This window comes from Pagrus pagrus, assembly GCF_965226575.1.
Source record: "Pagrus pagrus genome assembly, chromosome: 11".
Classification (NCBI taxonomy): domain Eukaryota; kingdom Metazoa; phylum Chordata; class Actinopteri; order Spariformes; family Sparidae; genus Pagrus; species Pagrus pagrus.
Genome location: NC_140195.1, coordinates 33,866,840 through 33,882,796, shown reverse-complemented (window position 1 = coordinate 33,882,796; position 15,957 = coordinate 33,866,840). Strand labels below are relative to the sequence as shown.

At 39.9% G+C, this 15,957-nt stretch overlaps 1 long non-coding RNA gene across 1 annotated transcript; it reads right to left on the bottom strand.

Annotated features, from left to right (window-relative positions):
• Positions 1-7,267: 7,267 nt before the first annotated feature.
• On the bottom strand, positions 7,268-10,323 carry LOC311264660. Its single transcript, XR_014623484.1, has 3 exons — positions 10,200-10,323; positions 8,924-9,073; positions 7,268-7,639 (listed from the first exon to the last, which is right to left on the bottom strand). It is a non-coding gene; the product is annotated as an uncharacterized lncRNA (long non-coding RNA).
• Between the last annotated feature and the right edge of the window lie 5,634 nt (positions 10,324-15,957).

Genomic DNA, 15,957 nt, shown 5'->3' with positions numbered 1-15,957 from the left:
TCTTCATGGCAAAGGAGTTTTTACCTGGAATTTCATTCATTAAAGGTGAAAAGTGGCTTATGTCAAAAATGAGCGTTTCAGAGCGATTGGAGGCTGTTTTAGCGCTGAAAAGTGGCTTATGTGAAAAATGAGCGTTTCAGAGCGAGAGCAGCCTGTTTTTGCACTAAGCTGCATTTCACTGAAAAAAGGTCTTTCAAACAGGTTTACTAGCCTGAACTGGTTGAATTTGGATCTTCTTCATGGCAAAGGAGTTTTTACCTGGAATTTCATTCATTAAAGGTGAAAAGTGGCTTATGTCAAAAATGAGCGTTTCAGAGCGATTGGAGGCTGTTTTAGCGCTGAAAAGTGGCTTATGTGAAAAATGAGCGTTTCAGAGCGATTGGAGGCTGTTTTAGCGCTGAAAAGTGGCTTATGTGAAAAATGAGCGTTTCAGAGCGAGAGCAGCCTGTTTTTGCACTAAGCTGCATTTCACTGAAAAAAGGTCTTTCAAACAGGTTTACTAGCCTGAACTGGTTGAATTTGGATCTTCTTCATGGCAAAGGAGTTTTTACCTGGAATTTCCTTCATTAAAGGTGAAAAGTGGCTTATGTCAAAAATGAGCGTTTCAGAGCGATTGGAGGCTGTTTTAGCGCTGAAAAGTGGCTTATGTGAAAAATGAGCGTTTCAGAGCGAGAGCAGCCTGTTTTTGCACTAAGCTGCATTTCACTGAAAAAAGGTCTTTCAAACAGGTTTACTAGCCTGAACTGGTTGAATTTGGATCTTCTTCATGGCAAAGGAGTTTTTACCTGGAATTTCATTCATTAAAGGTGAAAAGTGGCTTATGTCAAAAATGAGCGTTTCAGAGCGATTGGAGGCTGTTTTAGCGCTGAAAAGTGGCTTATGTGAAAAATGAGCGTTTCAGAGCGAGAGCAGCCTGTTTTTGCACTAAGCTGCATTTCACTGAAAAAAGGTCTTTCAAACAGGTTTACTAGCCGGAACTGGTTGAATTTGGATCTTCTTCATGGCAAAGGAGTTTTTACCTGGAATTTAATTCATTAAGGCTGAAAAGTGGGTTATGTGAAAAATGAGCGTTTCAGAGCGAGAGCAGCCTGTTTTTGCACTGTACAGTCGCCTAAGGCTGAAAAGTGGCTTATGTGAAAAATGAGCGTTTCAGAGCGAGAGCAGCCTGTTTTTGCACTAAGCTGCATTTCACTGAAAAAAGGTCTTTCAAACAGGTTTACTAGCCTGAACTGGTTGAATTTGGATCTTCTTCATGGCAAAGGAGTTTTTACCTGGAATTTCATTCATTAAAGGTGAAAAGGGGCTTATGTCAAAAATGAGCGTTTCAGAGCGATTGGAGGCTGTTTTAGCGCTGAAAAGTGGCTTATGTGAAAAATGAGCGTTTCAGAGCGAGAGCAGCCTGTTTTTGCACTAAGCTGCATTTCACTGAAAAAAGGTCTTTCAAACAGGTTTACTAGCCTGAACTGGTTGAATTTGGATCTTCTTCATGGCAAAGGAGTTTTTACCTGGAATTTAATTCATTAAGGCTGAAAAGTGGCTTATGTGAAAAATGAGCGTTTCAGAGCGAGAGCAGCCTGTTTTTGCACTGTACAGTCGCCTAAGGCTGAAAAGTGGCTTATGTGAAAAATGAGCGTTTCAGAGCGAGAGCAGCCTGTTTTTGCACTAAGCTGCATTTCACTGAAAAAAGGTCTTTCAAACAGGTTTACTAGCCTGAACTGGTTGAATTTGGATCTTCTTCATGGCAAAGGAGTTTTTACCTGGAATTTCATTCATTAAAGGTGAAAAGTGGCTTATGTCAAAAATGAGCGTTTCAGAGCGATTGGAGGCTGTTTTAGCGCTGAAAAGTGGCTTATGTGAAAAATGAGCGTTTCAGAGCGAGAGCAGCCTGTTTTTGCACTAAGCTGCATTTCACTGAAAAAAGGTCTTTCAAACAGGTTTACTAGCCTGAACTGGTTGAATTTGGATCTTCTTCATGGCAAAGGAGTTTTTACCTGGAATTTCATTCATTAAAGGTGAAAAGTGGCTTATGTCAAAAATGAGCGTTTCAGAGCGATTGGAGGCTGTTTTAGCGCTGAAAAGTGGCTTATGTGAAAAATGAGCGTTTCAGAGCGAGAGCAGCCTGTTTTTGCACTAAGCTGCATTTCACTGAAAAAAGGTCTTTCAAACAGGTTTACTAGCCGGAACTGGTTGAATTTGGATCTTCTTCATGGCAAAGGAGTTTTTACCTGGAATTTAATTCATTAAGGCTGAAAAGTGGGTTATGTGAAAAATGAGCGTTTCAGAGCGAGAGCAGCCTGTTTTTGCACTGTACAGTCGCCTAAGGCTGAAAAGTGGCTTATGTGAAAAATGAGCGTTTCAGAGCGAGAGCAGCCTGTTTTTGCACTAAGCTGCATTTCACTGAAAAAAGGTCTTTCAAACAGGTTTACTAGCCTGAACTGGTTGAATTTGGATCTTCTTCATGGCAAAGGAGTTTTTACCTGGAATTTCATTCATTAAAGGTGAAAAGTGGCTTATGTCAAAAATGAGCGTTTCAGAGCGATTGGAGGCTGTTTTAGTGCTGAAAAGTGGCTTATGTGAAAAATGAGCGTTTCAGAGCGAGAGCAGCCTGTTTTTGCACTAAGCTGCATTTCACTGAAAAAAGGTCTTTCAAACAGGTTTACTAGCCGGAACTGGTTGAATTTGGATCTTCTTCATGGCAAAGGAGTTTTTACCTGGAATTTAATTCATTAAGGCTGAAAAGTGGGTTATGTGAAAAATGAGCGTTTCAGAGCGAGAGCAGCCTGTTTTTGCACTGTACAGTCGCCTAAGGCTGAAAAGTGGCTTATGTGAAAAATGAGCGTTTCAGAGCGAGAGCAGCCTGTTTTTGCACTAAGCTGCATTTCACTGAAAAAAGGTCTTTCAAACAGGTTTACTAGCCTGAACTGGTTGAATTTGGATCTTCTTCATGGCAAAGGAGTTTTTACCTGGAATTTCATTCATTAAAGGTGAAAAGTGGCTTATGTCAAAAATGAGCGTTTCAGAGCGATTGGAGGCTGTTTTAGCGCTGAAAAGTGGCTTATGTGAAAAATGAGCGTTTCAGAGCGAGAGCAGCCTGTTTTTGCACTAAGCTGCATTTCACTGAAAAAAGGTCTTTCAAACAGGTTTACTAGCCTGAACTGGTTGAATTTGGATCTTCTTCATGGCAAAGGAGTTTTTACCTGGAATTTCATTCATTAAAGGTGAAAAGTGGCTTATGTCAAAAATGAGCGTTTCAGAGCGATTGGAGGCTGTTTTAGCGCTGAAAAGTGGCTTATGTGAAAAATGAGCGTTTCAGAGCGAGAGCAGCCTGTTTTTGCACTAAGCTGCATTTCACTGAAAAAAGGTCTTTCAAACAGGTTTACTAGCCGGAACTGGTTGAATTTGGATCTTCTTCATGGCAAAGGACTTTTTACCTGGAATTTAATTCATTAAGGCTGAAAAGTGGGTTATGTGAAAAATGAGCGTTTCAGAGCGAGAGCAGCCTGTTTTTGCACTGTACAGTCGCCTAAGGCTGAAAAGTGGCTTATGTGAAAAATGAGCGTTTCAGAGCGAGAGCAGCCTGTTTTTGCACTAAGCTGCATTTCACTGAAAAAAGGTCTTTCAAACAGGTTTACTAGCCTGAACTGGTTGAATTTGGATCTTCTTCATGGCAAAGGAGTTTTTACCTGGAATTTCATTCATTAAAGGTGAAAAGTGGCTTATGTCAAAAATGAGCGTTTCAGAGCGATTGGAGGCTGTTTTAGCGCTGAAAAGTGGCTTATGTGAAAAATGAGCGTTTCAGAGCGAGAGCAGCCTGTTTTTGCACTAAGCTGCATTTCACTGAAAAAAGGTCTTTCAAACAGGTTTACTAGCCTGAACTGGTTGAATTTGGATCTTCTTCATGGCAAAGGAGTTTTTACCTGGAATTTAATTCATTAAGGCTGAAAAGTGGGTTATGTGAAAAATGAGCGTTTCAGAGCGAGAGCAGCCTGTTTTTGCACTGTACAGTCGCCTAAGGCTGAAAAGTGGCTTATGTGAAAAATTAGCGTTTCAGAGCGAGAGCAGCCTGTTTTTGCACTAAGCTGCATTTCACTGAAAAAAGGTCTTTCAAACAGGTTTACTAGCCTGAACTGGTTGAATTTGGATCTTCTTCATGGCAAAGGAGTTTTTACCTGGAATTTCATTCATTAAAGGTGAAAAGTGGCTTATGTCAAAAATGAGCGTTTCAGAGCGATTGGAGGCTGTTTTAGCGCTGAAAAGTGGCTTATGTGAAAAATGAGCGTTTCAGAGCGAGAGCAGCCTGTTTTTGCACTAAGCTGCATTTCACTGAAAAAAGGTCTTTCAAACAGGTTTACTAGCCTGAACTGGTTGAATTTGGATCTTCTTCATGGCAAAGGAGTTTTTACCTGGAATTTCATTCATTAAAGGTGAAAAGTGGCTTATGTCAAAAATGAGCGTTTCAGAGCGATTGGAGGCTGTTTTAGCGCTGAAAAGTGGCTTATGTGAAAAATGAGCGTTTCAGAGCGAGAGCAGCCTGTTTTTGCACTAAGCTGCATTTCACTGAAAAAAGGTCTTTCAAACAGGTTTACTAGCCTGAACTGGTTGAATTTGGATCTTCTTCATGGCAAAGGAGTTTTTACCTGGAATTTCATTCATTAAGGGTGAAAAGTGGCTTATGTCAAAAATGAGCGTTTCAGAGCGAGAGCAGCCTGTTTTTGCACTAAGCTGCATTTCACTGAAAAAAGGTCTTTCAAACAGGTTTACTAGCCTGAACTGGTTGAATTTGGATCTTCTTCATGGCAAAGGAGTTTTTACCTGGAATTTCATTCATTAAAGGTGAAAAGTGGCTTATGTCAAAAATGAGCGTTTCAGAGCGATTGGAGGCTGTTTTTGCACTGTACAGTCGCCTAAGGCTGAAAAGTGGCTTATGTGAAAAATGAGCGTTTCAGAGCGATTGGAGGCTGTTTTAGCGCTGAAAAGTGGGTTATGTGAAAAATGAGCGTTTCAGAGCGAGAGCAGCCTGTTTTTGCACTAAGCTGCATTTCACTGAAAAAAGGTCTTTCAAACAGGTTTACTAGCCTGAACTGGTTGAATTTGGATCTTCTTCATGGCAAAGGAGTTTTTACCTGGAATTTAATTCATTAAGGCTGAAAAGTGGGTTATGTGAAAAATGAGCGTTTCAGAGCGAGAGCAGCCTGTTTTTGCACTAAGCTGCATTTCACTGAAAAAAGGTCTTTCAAACAGGTTTACTAGCCGGAACTGGTTGAATTTGGATCTTCTTCATGGCAAAGGAGTTTTTACCTGGAATTTCATTCATTAAGGGTGAAAAGTGGGTTATGTGAAAAATGAGCGTTTCAGAGCGAGAGCAGCCTGTTTTTGCACTGTACAGTCGCCTAAGGCTGAAAAGTGGCTTATGTGAAAAATGAGCGTTTCAGAGCGAGAGCAGCCTGTTTTTGCACTAAGCTGCATTTCACTGAAAAAAGGTCTTTCAAACAGGTTTACTAGCCTGAACTGGTTGAATTTGGATCTTCTTCATGGCAAAGGAGTTTTTACCTGGAATTTAATTCATTAAGGGTGAAAACTGGCGTATGTCAAAAATGAGCGTTTCAGAGCGAGAGGAGCCTGTTTTTGCACTGTACAGTAGCCTAAGCTGCATTTCACTGAAAAAAGGTCTTTCAAACAGGTTTTCTAGCCTGAACTGGTTGAATTTGCATCTTCTTCATGGCAAAGGAGTTTTTACCTGGAATTTAATTCTTTAAGGGTGAAAACTGGCTTATGTCAAAAATGAGCCTTTCAGAGCGAGTGGAGCCTGTTTTTGCACTGTACAGTAGGCTAGCCTAAGCTGCATTTCACTGAAAAAAGGTCTTTCAAACAGGTTTTCTAGCCTGAACTGGTTGGTTTTGCATCTTCTTCATGGCAAAGGAGTTTTTACCTGGAATTTAATTCTTTAAGGGTGAAAACTGGCTTATGTCAAAAATGAGCCATTCAGAGCGAGTGGAGCCTGTTTTTGCACTGTACAGTAGGTTAGCATAAGCGGCATTTCACTGAAAAAAGGTCTTTCAAACAAGTTTTCTGGCCTGAACTGGTTGAATTTGGATCTTCTTCATGGCAAACGAGTGTTTACCTGGAATTTAATTCATTAAGGGTGAAAACTGCTTTATGTCAAAAATTAGCCTTTCAGAGCGAGAGGAGCCTGTTTCTGCACTGTACAGTAGCCTAAGCTGCATTTCACTGAAAAAAGGTCTTTCAAACAGGTTTTCTAGCCTGAACTGGTTGAATTTGGATCTTCTTCCTGGCAAACAAGTTTTTACCTGGAATTTAATTCATTAAGGGTGAAAACTGGTTTATGTCAAAAATTAGCCTTTCAGAGCGATAGGAGCGTGTTTTTGCGCTGTACAGTAGCCTAAGCGGCATTTCAGTGAAAAAAAGGTCTTTCAAAAAAGTTTTCTAGCCTGAACTGGTTGAATTTGGATCTTCTTCATGGCAAACGAGTGTTTACCTGGAATTTAATTCATTAAGGGTGAAAACTGGTTTATGTCAAAAATTAGCCTTTCAGAGCGATAGGAGCGTGTTATTGCACTGTACAGTAGCCTAAGCTGCATTTCAGTGAAAAAGAGGTCTTTCAAAAAAGTTTTCTGGCCTGAACTGCCCAGCTGAAAAATAAATGTGCTAAATGTACTAAAATTTAGCATACTTTTGTGTACTTGAAGCCACACTAATCATCATTATACTTCAAGTGTGTTCATGATTAGTTAACTTGAAGCATGCTATTTTGGAACAACTAATTTTGTACTAAATATATTTTAATTGTAAGTCATTGTAGAAAAGCTCAACTTGAAGTGTATTTAGTGTACTTTTATGTGCTAAAGTGGAACAACTTAAAGTATATTTTGTATACTTTAAGCATATGGCTTTATATATGCTTAATTAGTCAAATTAAAGTTACACTTGTACTATACTAGTACTTTGTTTGTATCATAAGTACATTAAAAATGATTTGTTAGTGTCTCAAAAATATATAAGCTTTATACTTTAATATATTCTTACTGTGCTAATATGCTTAATTATATGTTTGGCTTATTCCAATTGCTAAAAAAGCATACTTTGCATAATAGTCAATATACTTTCTCTTTACTTTGCTATATTACTATCTACCTTGCACATGTTTGCAAATGTATTACCAGCATACTAAAGGCTGTGAAAGTGAAACTTGTGGGACTACTTCCAGGTGAAAAAATAGTCTTTAATCTATTCGTACCATATCCAAATTAGAATAATACATTGTAAATACAAAAAACTTGTACTGTCTCTTAACATTTATACAACAAATGTATGAACATTTACGTTATGGCTTTTAAACATTTTTAACTATTGGTACTTTAGTACACCTTGTAGAAATAGGTCCATTTCAGTCAGCAAGACTTAAACATTACACATAAACTTTACAGAACACTGAGAAATAGTGAACAATGAAAAACAATATTCCTTATTATTGCACGCCTAACCCCTCCCACCATACAGAAACACACACCACACATTATGTTCCTTTTTTTTCGGCTGAACTGCTCATTGTTACACTTTTGTCTGATGGCCGCGGACACATCAGAGACACTTGTCTGTGGAAACTCCAGAAGAACAGCGTCTGTTGACCAAATAGACAAGAGATAATGTAAGTCACGCAGCATAATCATATTATTTTGAACAGTACATCAAAGGGGTATTCCAGAAAGGAGGTTCAACAAACTCGAAGCCTAACCCTGAACTCTGAGTTGACTTAATCTGTGAAGTGAAACTCTGAGTATAGACTATAAAAACAGTCTTGTGAGTTAATTCAGTGGATATTTCAGCTAGTAGCAGCTTTTACCACCAACAGATACCTACTGATTAACACACATCCTGTCTCCTAACATCCTGCTGAGTAAATGAACATGTGGAAGAAGGCAGAGGTGGTGGTCACCTCCACCTCCACCACGTCTGACAGAGGCAGAGGAGCTGGTCCTGAGTCAGGTCGCTGGGTGGCCAGAGGCTAAGGGCGTCACTCACCCCCAGGACCCAAGAGGCAGACACTCACTTTTATCTACAGATAGCACTTGAAGTTATTTAATATTATCCTAAATGCGGCAGAAAATTAGAAACATGTACTTTGAAATTGCGTTGTTGGAGGCAATGCAGGCTGATGGGTTTTGTAGCTATCTGTGGGAAAAAAAGAAGCCAAATGAAATGTGAATGATTCCTCTTTTTCTGACTGCTGGAAGGTGATTGATTAACCTGCAAAGTGATAAAAATGAAGAGGTCAAGATCTGAGAGCACGTCAGCTAGACGTCTGAGAGCACGTCAGCTAGAATATCAGACGTGTAGTCTGATATTCCATGTGCAGCCAGACTGAGAATATTGTTCAGATAAATGACGGACTGATGAGGAGTGGTACCGTTCGGCTCAGGGAATGGGAGCTAATCTAAACGAATCTAAATAATCCCCCTGTTGTAAAACTATGTGAATTATTTCTGCTTCAACATGATACTGTTGAGAAGAAAAGAAAAGGGCCCTGTCAGACAGCTCCGTCAGACTCAGGGTTTCTTTAAGTAAACCTGCTAGAGAGCACATTAGGTTCCCAGAGTCAGTTACCATGGTGACTGACACAGAGTTTAAGATACCTCTCATTTACGGAAAAAAAACAAAACCCCAGAGTTTCCCTCATCTCAGGGTTCACTTACGTTTTAACCTGCTTTCTGGAAACTGAGAAATTTTATCAGTATGGTATACCAATACTGCTACCAGTAAATAGTCCAACATGTATTTAGTAATTACTGGTGGTCAGTTTCCGTGTGATCTAGCTGCTATAGAAATCACAGAAGCTTTTAAATAGACTACATGTAACTCAAAACAATGGTCATGAGTAATAGGTGGATATTTTGATGTACTTTACCTTCTGGTAGAGATCATGCCATTAGCGCTGCCTCGGGGCTGGTCTGTTGCGTTCTCCAGCAGGCCAAACCCCAGAGCTGGTAAATGTCCTCAGTCTCACCATCCACTCCCCCTCTCACATTGCCTTGTGGCTCTTTGGTTTAGTGCTCATCTGAGGACAACATAGAAATAATAACAGTGGTTATAACTATGAATCACAGCATAAACATAGTGTGCTGAACAAGTGTGTAAGTCCTTGAAATTACAGCCTCTGTCCAATTACCACATTTACAGGCAATTTGTTTTATTAATGCTACACAGCATTTTATCTTTATATTACAAAGATGTGCTCACGTGTACTGTGCAATTTTCCAACCATGGTCATATCTAGCAGTAAGAGGTGTATATCATGTATACATTTATTTATTTTGATTTTATTTATCAATCAATTAATCAATCTTTTCCTCTACTTTTACGATTCTTGAGCTGCTATTACAAGTTACTGGTGTAGGAACAATAGAGGTCACGTTATTTTGACGTTTTTGCATTCAGATACTGTACTGACATGACTATACTGTATCTGACTGCAGACATGAATAGCTGTCATACATAAGCTTCAGGTTGGCTGATAAGGTCCGTTATTTCTTGGAAGTAGTTTAAATTAAAGTCATAAACTAAGCAGCTAGACGACCGGTTAACATGTACAGTAGGCTAAGACCGTAGTGGCAGAGCGCAGGGGAGTACGTTTTCCTCCTGGGCTGAAGCCGGTTAGCTTCAGGGCTAACACGCTTCACTTCACTTTGCTGTCAGACAGTAGTTGGTAAAACAATAGGAGAGACATTACGTGGTCTGGAGAAGCTTGTGCGTTTATTTGGCCACATACTGAACTGTACATGCACGGCTAACCTCTTCCTCTGCTCTGCTAATGTCTGCTCCAACCTCACCTGCCGCTCGCTTCACTACACACACACAGACCCTATGCGCACACGCACTGCTCTACCCCTTAAAGAAACCACACCACGCTTCATCATGTAATATTACACTGTGTTACTGAAGCACATACACACAGGTGTAACGCTGCCGCTACCAAGAGCAGTAATAATAGGTTAACTTACAGTTACAGTAGCTGTAAGACTGACGTTAGCTAACATTAACGTTGGTTATCTGGCTACGATGACTGAAGTTGCTGAAACACATCATGACTCGCCAACGAAATCATAAAATTAGCCGGTGTGATGAATGGAAATATAGAATGTATGACCATTCAATCAGAAATTAAAAACATTGAATGTACTTACTGTGAATCAGAAGTAGGCTTGGGCTTGCTTCGCCTCGCGACGGAGACTTTAGCTGGTCAATGTCATTCAACAGCAACGTTGACCAGAATGAAGCGCCGTGAATCGTGGAGCTCAAAGAGGCTGAGCTGAGCGCAATGCGCTGATTGGATGGCAAAGATGCAAACGTTGCTATTTGAATTAGGCGCCTTTCTTTCCAGGGCCTGTACTATAGACTGTATATCAAATGTGAAATAAATGCATATATATATATATAAATTACAACCCGTTTCATTTTGCGACTTCCTACAAATTGTTGTATCATAACTGGGAATGAAATGAAAACAAATGTAGGCTACTAGCACATACATGTAATATGTAGAAAGTGTATTGCTAAGTAATAACTCCTTTCATAAGTACACTAAATAACTACTGCTAGAACTATTTAATATACTGAATAATGAAGAAAAACGGCTTAAAACAAACTCAACTTCATTTGCACTTTTTTAAGTGTACCTAAATTCACTTCCAATTAAGTTATTGTCTAATAATATAGCTAGTTTGGATGGCATTAACTTGGCCTCCAGCACCACCATCAGGAATCTGGGAGTTATCTTTGATCAAGAGATGTCCTTCAACTTCCCACATAAAACAAATTTCAAGGTCTGCATTTTTTCATCTACGTAAAATTGCAAAAATCAGGCCCATCCTGTCTCAAAATGACGCAGAAAAGCTAGTCCATGCATTTGTTACTTCCAGGCTGGACTATTGTAATTCTCTATTATCAGGCTGCCCTCACAAGTCTCTAAAGAGTCTCCAGCTGGTCCAGAATGCTGCAGCACATGTACTGACAGGAACTAAGAAAAGAGATCATATTACTCCTGTATTGGCCTCTCTGCACTGGCTCCCTGTAAAATCAAGAATAGAGTTTAAAATCCTTCTCCTCACTTACAAAGCTGTTAATGGTCAGGCACCATCATATCTCCAGGAGCTCATACTACCCTATCACCCAACTAGAGCATTACGCTCCCAGAACGCAGGATTACTTGTAGTTCCTAAAGTCTCCAAAAGCAGAATGGGAGCCAGAGCCTTCAGTTATCAAGCTCCTCTTCTGTGGAACCATCTTCCTGTTTTGGTCCGGGAGGCGGACACCCTCTCTAGAGTAGACTTAAGACCTTCCTTTTTGATATAGCTTATAGTTAGGGCTTGCCCAGGCCTGTCTTGGACCAGCTCTTAGTTATGCTGCTATAGGCCTAGTCCGGGGGACAATGACACACTGAGCTTCTCTCTCCTCCCCTCTCCTCTCCTCTCCATCTGTATACATTATGCCTGTATACATGCCCCATCTCTGCATGTCACTGACTTGCTTCTTCCCCGGAGTCCTTGTGCTTTCTAGTCCTACAGGCTCCCTTGGATCCTGGCCGCGCCCGGGTCGTGGATCGTGGATGCGCCTACTGCCATGGCCCTGCCTGACACCCACCACTACTGTTGCTAATATTAGCCATATCTCTGTTACATACGTTTCACTACTATTATTGTAATGCATTACTACATTTTATCCTTACCGTTAACCACTACTACTGTTATTACTAGTAGTCACATTTCCATTATGTGCATTTCATTATTATTGCTGTAATACTTCTTTATGTACTTTCATTCCTGTCAACCATCTATTATAATTGTATACATTGTGGTCTCATTGATCTGCTCTGTACATGCGACATCTATTGCACGTCTGTCCGTCCTGGGAGAGGGATCCCTCCCCTGTGGCTCTTCCTGAGGTTTCTTCCGCATATTTTTTCCCTGTTAAAAGGGTATTTTTTGGGGGCAAGTTTTTCCTCACTCGAATCGAGAGTTGAAGGACAGAGGGTGTCGTCTCTGTACAGATTGTAAAGCCCTCTGAGGCAAACTGTGATTTGTGAATTTGGGCTATACAAATAAAATTTGATTTGATTTGATTTGAAGTGAAACTAAGTGCACTTTAATGAAGTATCCTAACAGTATATTACAAATGACTCAAATAAGCATACTTATCTTATGAATACTATTCGACTAATGTAAGTACTTTGAAATAAAGTATACTTTGTAAAAGTATATTTTAGAAAAATTTAAAACAGACTTACAGTCTTTTGATAAGTGTACCTAAATTCACTTCCAAAGAAGTGCAAATTAAGTGCACTTTAATAAAGTATATTAACCGTATATTACAAATGACTCAAAAATAAGTCCACTTTTAATAAGAATATTAATCTTCTACTATAAGTGCTTTGAAACAAAGTATACTTTTTAAAAGTACACCTTAGAACAATTTACAATAGACTTACAATAAAGTACACTTCAAATAAGTAAAATAAAGTACAACTTTAATTACTAAGGCACCTGCCCCTTTGCTCCTTGATGCCCAAAGTGCCCTTTTGTCTCGGTGCTATTTTTTTTTTTTTTTTTTTTTGCGTGTGTGTGTTTTTGTGAAGGCCTGTCAGTAGCCCTTAAAGAATAATAAATAGCAAATAATAATAATAATTTATGCAGCCTAAATGAAATGACCTGGCTCCCCTGGGTAACATCATCCACCAAGACGTGCCCCGACGTGCCCCCCGCTGCAGCGAGAGACGGGCTCGGCCCAAAATCCGACAGATCGCACGTTACAGCAACAATATTGCATTTGCGCTATGAAACAGGAGTAGTGACGGTCTGGCCATAGGGGGATGAGGGCAAATGCCAAAACGACCGAGGTGACTGCGACTGCTGCGTGAAGATGCAGTCCTGCTGATTATGGAGGACTAAACATGACTTAAGTATAAATAAATAAATGTATAAATAAATACAGGAATAAATAAATAAATGCATAAATAAATAAATGTGTAAATAAATTAATTAATAAATAAATGCTGAACTAAATGAATAAATAAATAAATGCTGAAATAAAAGAATAAATCAAAGAATAAATAAATAAATAAATGCTTTATATTTATTTATACATTTCTGTTCACCTACATTTATTTATTTCTGTATTTCTGTGTCCATATGTTAACGAGGTAGGAGGTCCTAACCTCAGTCAACAGCATGATTGGTCAAATTGGAGAGCCAGACAAAAGCAAACGATTCCCGATCCCAAGCCTTCCTCCCTGTGAAGTTGTAAACCAGCTCGAAAATGGCCTCGACCAGGAGGCCACTGGCAGACCTGCTTTGGGATGTGGCTGACCAGCTTGAAAATTGTGAGTTTCTTCTGTTTAGGCCTGTAACAAGTATAGGTAGAAACAGCAGTTGTTGAGTTTAATAATAATTGAGCTTGGTACCCATATGATTTTCACTGCTTTGTTATTTTCTGTACAGCACCGAGGACCCCAACGAGCCAAGTTCACCACCTCCGCCGTCACATAGCATAACACCCAGACACCCAGTGGACGGTAGGTGTCTACAGGGAACAGTTTTTGATTCTAACTCCCATCTGTGGACAAAACTACTATCGCCAGTGATGTGTGATTTTTTTTCAGTGGCGCTGTGCATTAGCTTTAACAGATCACATTGCTATAGTGTGCGATGCTAACATCAACATTAGCCAACAGTAATGGGCGATACAAACGATATGCAATATAAACGATACAAAATTGGCCTACAATAGAGATTTTAATTCTATTGCACTATCGCAATAATGCATGTTGATGACGCAATCCACCCGCGAAATGTAGAGCCGCAGCTGCAACGCATCATCGTCATCTTGAGTAAACATGGCTGAAAGGGAAATGGAGGAGCTGGTGAGAAAGACCGTTGCGACATCCATTATTTGGACGTGGTTCGGATTTAAGCTGTCCGACAAGCAGCAGCAAACTATACTCTGTAGAGTGTGTGGAGCAATTCAGCCGAATTCAGCACAGAGCAGACAGGAAGTCAGACACGAAAGAACAACATGACATCCGGTTAATTTTCAAATAAAACACTCAGTGTTGATGCCAGCACAAAAATCTAAAAAGAGAGTCAAATACAAGCTTTTCTTCTAAGGTGATAGGCCATATCGCCCATCCCTACCAACATATTTCCCCTGCAATCTCTTTATATTATTTTCTAACATTGAGCATGTCCTCTTCACTTGATCCTAGCCGAGGTTTCAAGACTGTTTGGGCCATACATGGGAGGGACAAGGACAGCAAGACGGCGATCCGTTGCTGGGCCCACCCAACTTTATTCCTACACACATTCATTCTGCTGTCTTGTCGACAAAAACGCGGACTTGGTCCCCAACCGAAACGCCAAAGACAGACTTGCTGCAGCAGGTTTAGGGGAAAAACGTCTTACATTTCAAGGTATGTCATACATCTAAAGTCTATGATTGACACACATTTGTCCTGTCAGTGTATTTCTAATACCCAGCAAACATTTTGACGTCTATTTGACGTCTAATCAACGTCGGTCAGGCAGGCAGTTTTTCTGACGTCATCATTTCGATGGCTCTTAGACGGCATCAATTCACGTCGTTTCAACGTCGTTTCGACAGCATATCAACCTTTGTCAAAATACACATGTAATGTATTGCATTTAAAAATATGTTTACCTAAATCGAGTTTCAACTAGTGCCTACATAACTGGCATTACCACATCCATACATTCTATGACAAGCACAGCTCTTGTGCTGTATACATGTGCAATTCTCAATGCTCTAATCTGCAACTATTTAAATTAACTTATCCATTTCAGCAAAAAAAATCCTTAAAATGCAAAGAGGTCAAAAAGTCCAATAGACAACACCAGCAAATTTCACATTTGCCAACTTAAAATATCACAGGAATGGTGAACCTGGTTAAAACTTTCATAGTAAATAAACTCACCTGTGATAAAGTTAAAAATACTCGAATAATGTTCACCCATACTGTAAAATACAAGTAGTACATGGACAAATCTCAGGTAAAAAAAATTAAAAACGAACATGTTTATTGGAACAAATGTTTTATTGACTTCCTTTTTATTGCAGTCCTGTGGGGGTCTGCCCCTTGCCCCCGCTTCTTGCTGGGGCATGTTTAAGTTGGTTCTGAATCACACTCTATTTATGCATCTGTGGCCTTTGGACTCCATCTCTTCACAGCAGCTGGAGAGAGGGCATAAGAAAAAAATAAAAAATTTTACAGAGCGCCTATTCAGATGTTAAATGCACTTTATAGATGGCAAGAACAAATTGTTTTGGGAGTTGAAAGAGTAATGAAAGAACCACTTCTTAGAGCCACTCAGTAGCCTGAATCTGATGGTTCCTAATAAAGCCAGTAGGCATTAACAATCTGTGCTATGGTAGCCCAGCTTAGCCCAGGATAGCCACATGCACATGAAGCCCATTCAGTAATTTCAATTATGTCAATCTTAGTTTCTTACACTTGATGACATGGAACATCTTTGTGGCTTTAAAAGGCACAACACAGAGAGGCAACACTAAGCATAATTTCTCTTTCATGCAGGTGCCTGGCTGTTCACACAGGGAGCACAATAGCACATTAGAGGTTTTCTTTTAAAGGACAATTCCATTTCGGAATACATTTACTCTAAAAGAATGAATTTGAAGATATTCCTCACTGTTGCTGCTGTTATGCATTAGCTCCTCTGTCCAAGCATCATCACAACAGCGTAAAACAGTGGCGGACGGCTCTGAGGCTGTATCCAAATATTCATATTCATTCAAGCCCCCCCATTCAAGTGTGTGTGTGTGTGTGTGTGTGTGTGTGTGTGTGTGTGTGTGTGTGTGTGTGTATCTCACCTGGTGTGCGTCTCACAATAAACCTGTGAAGTGAGGTAAATTGGA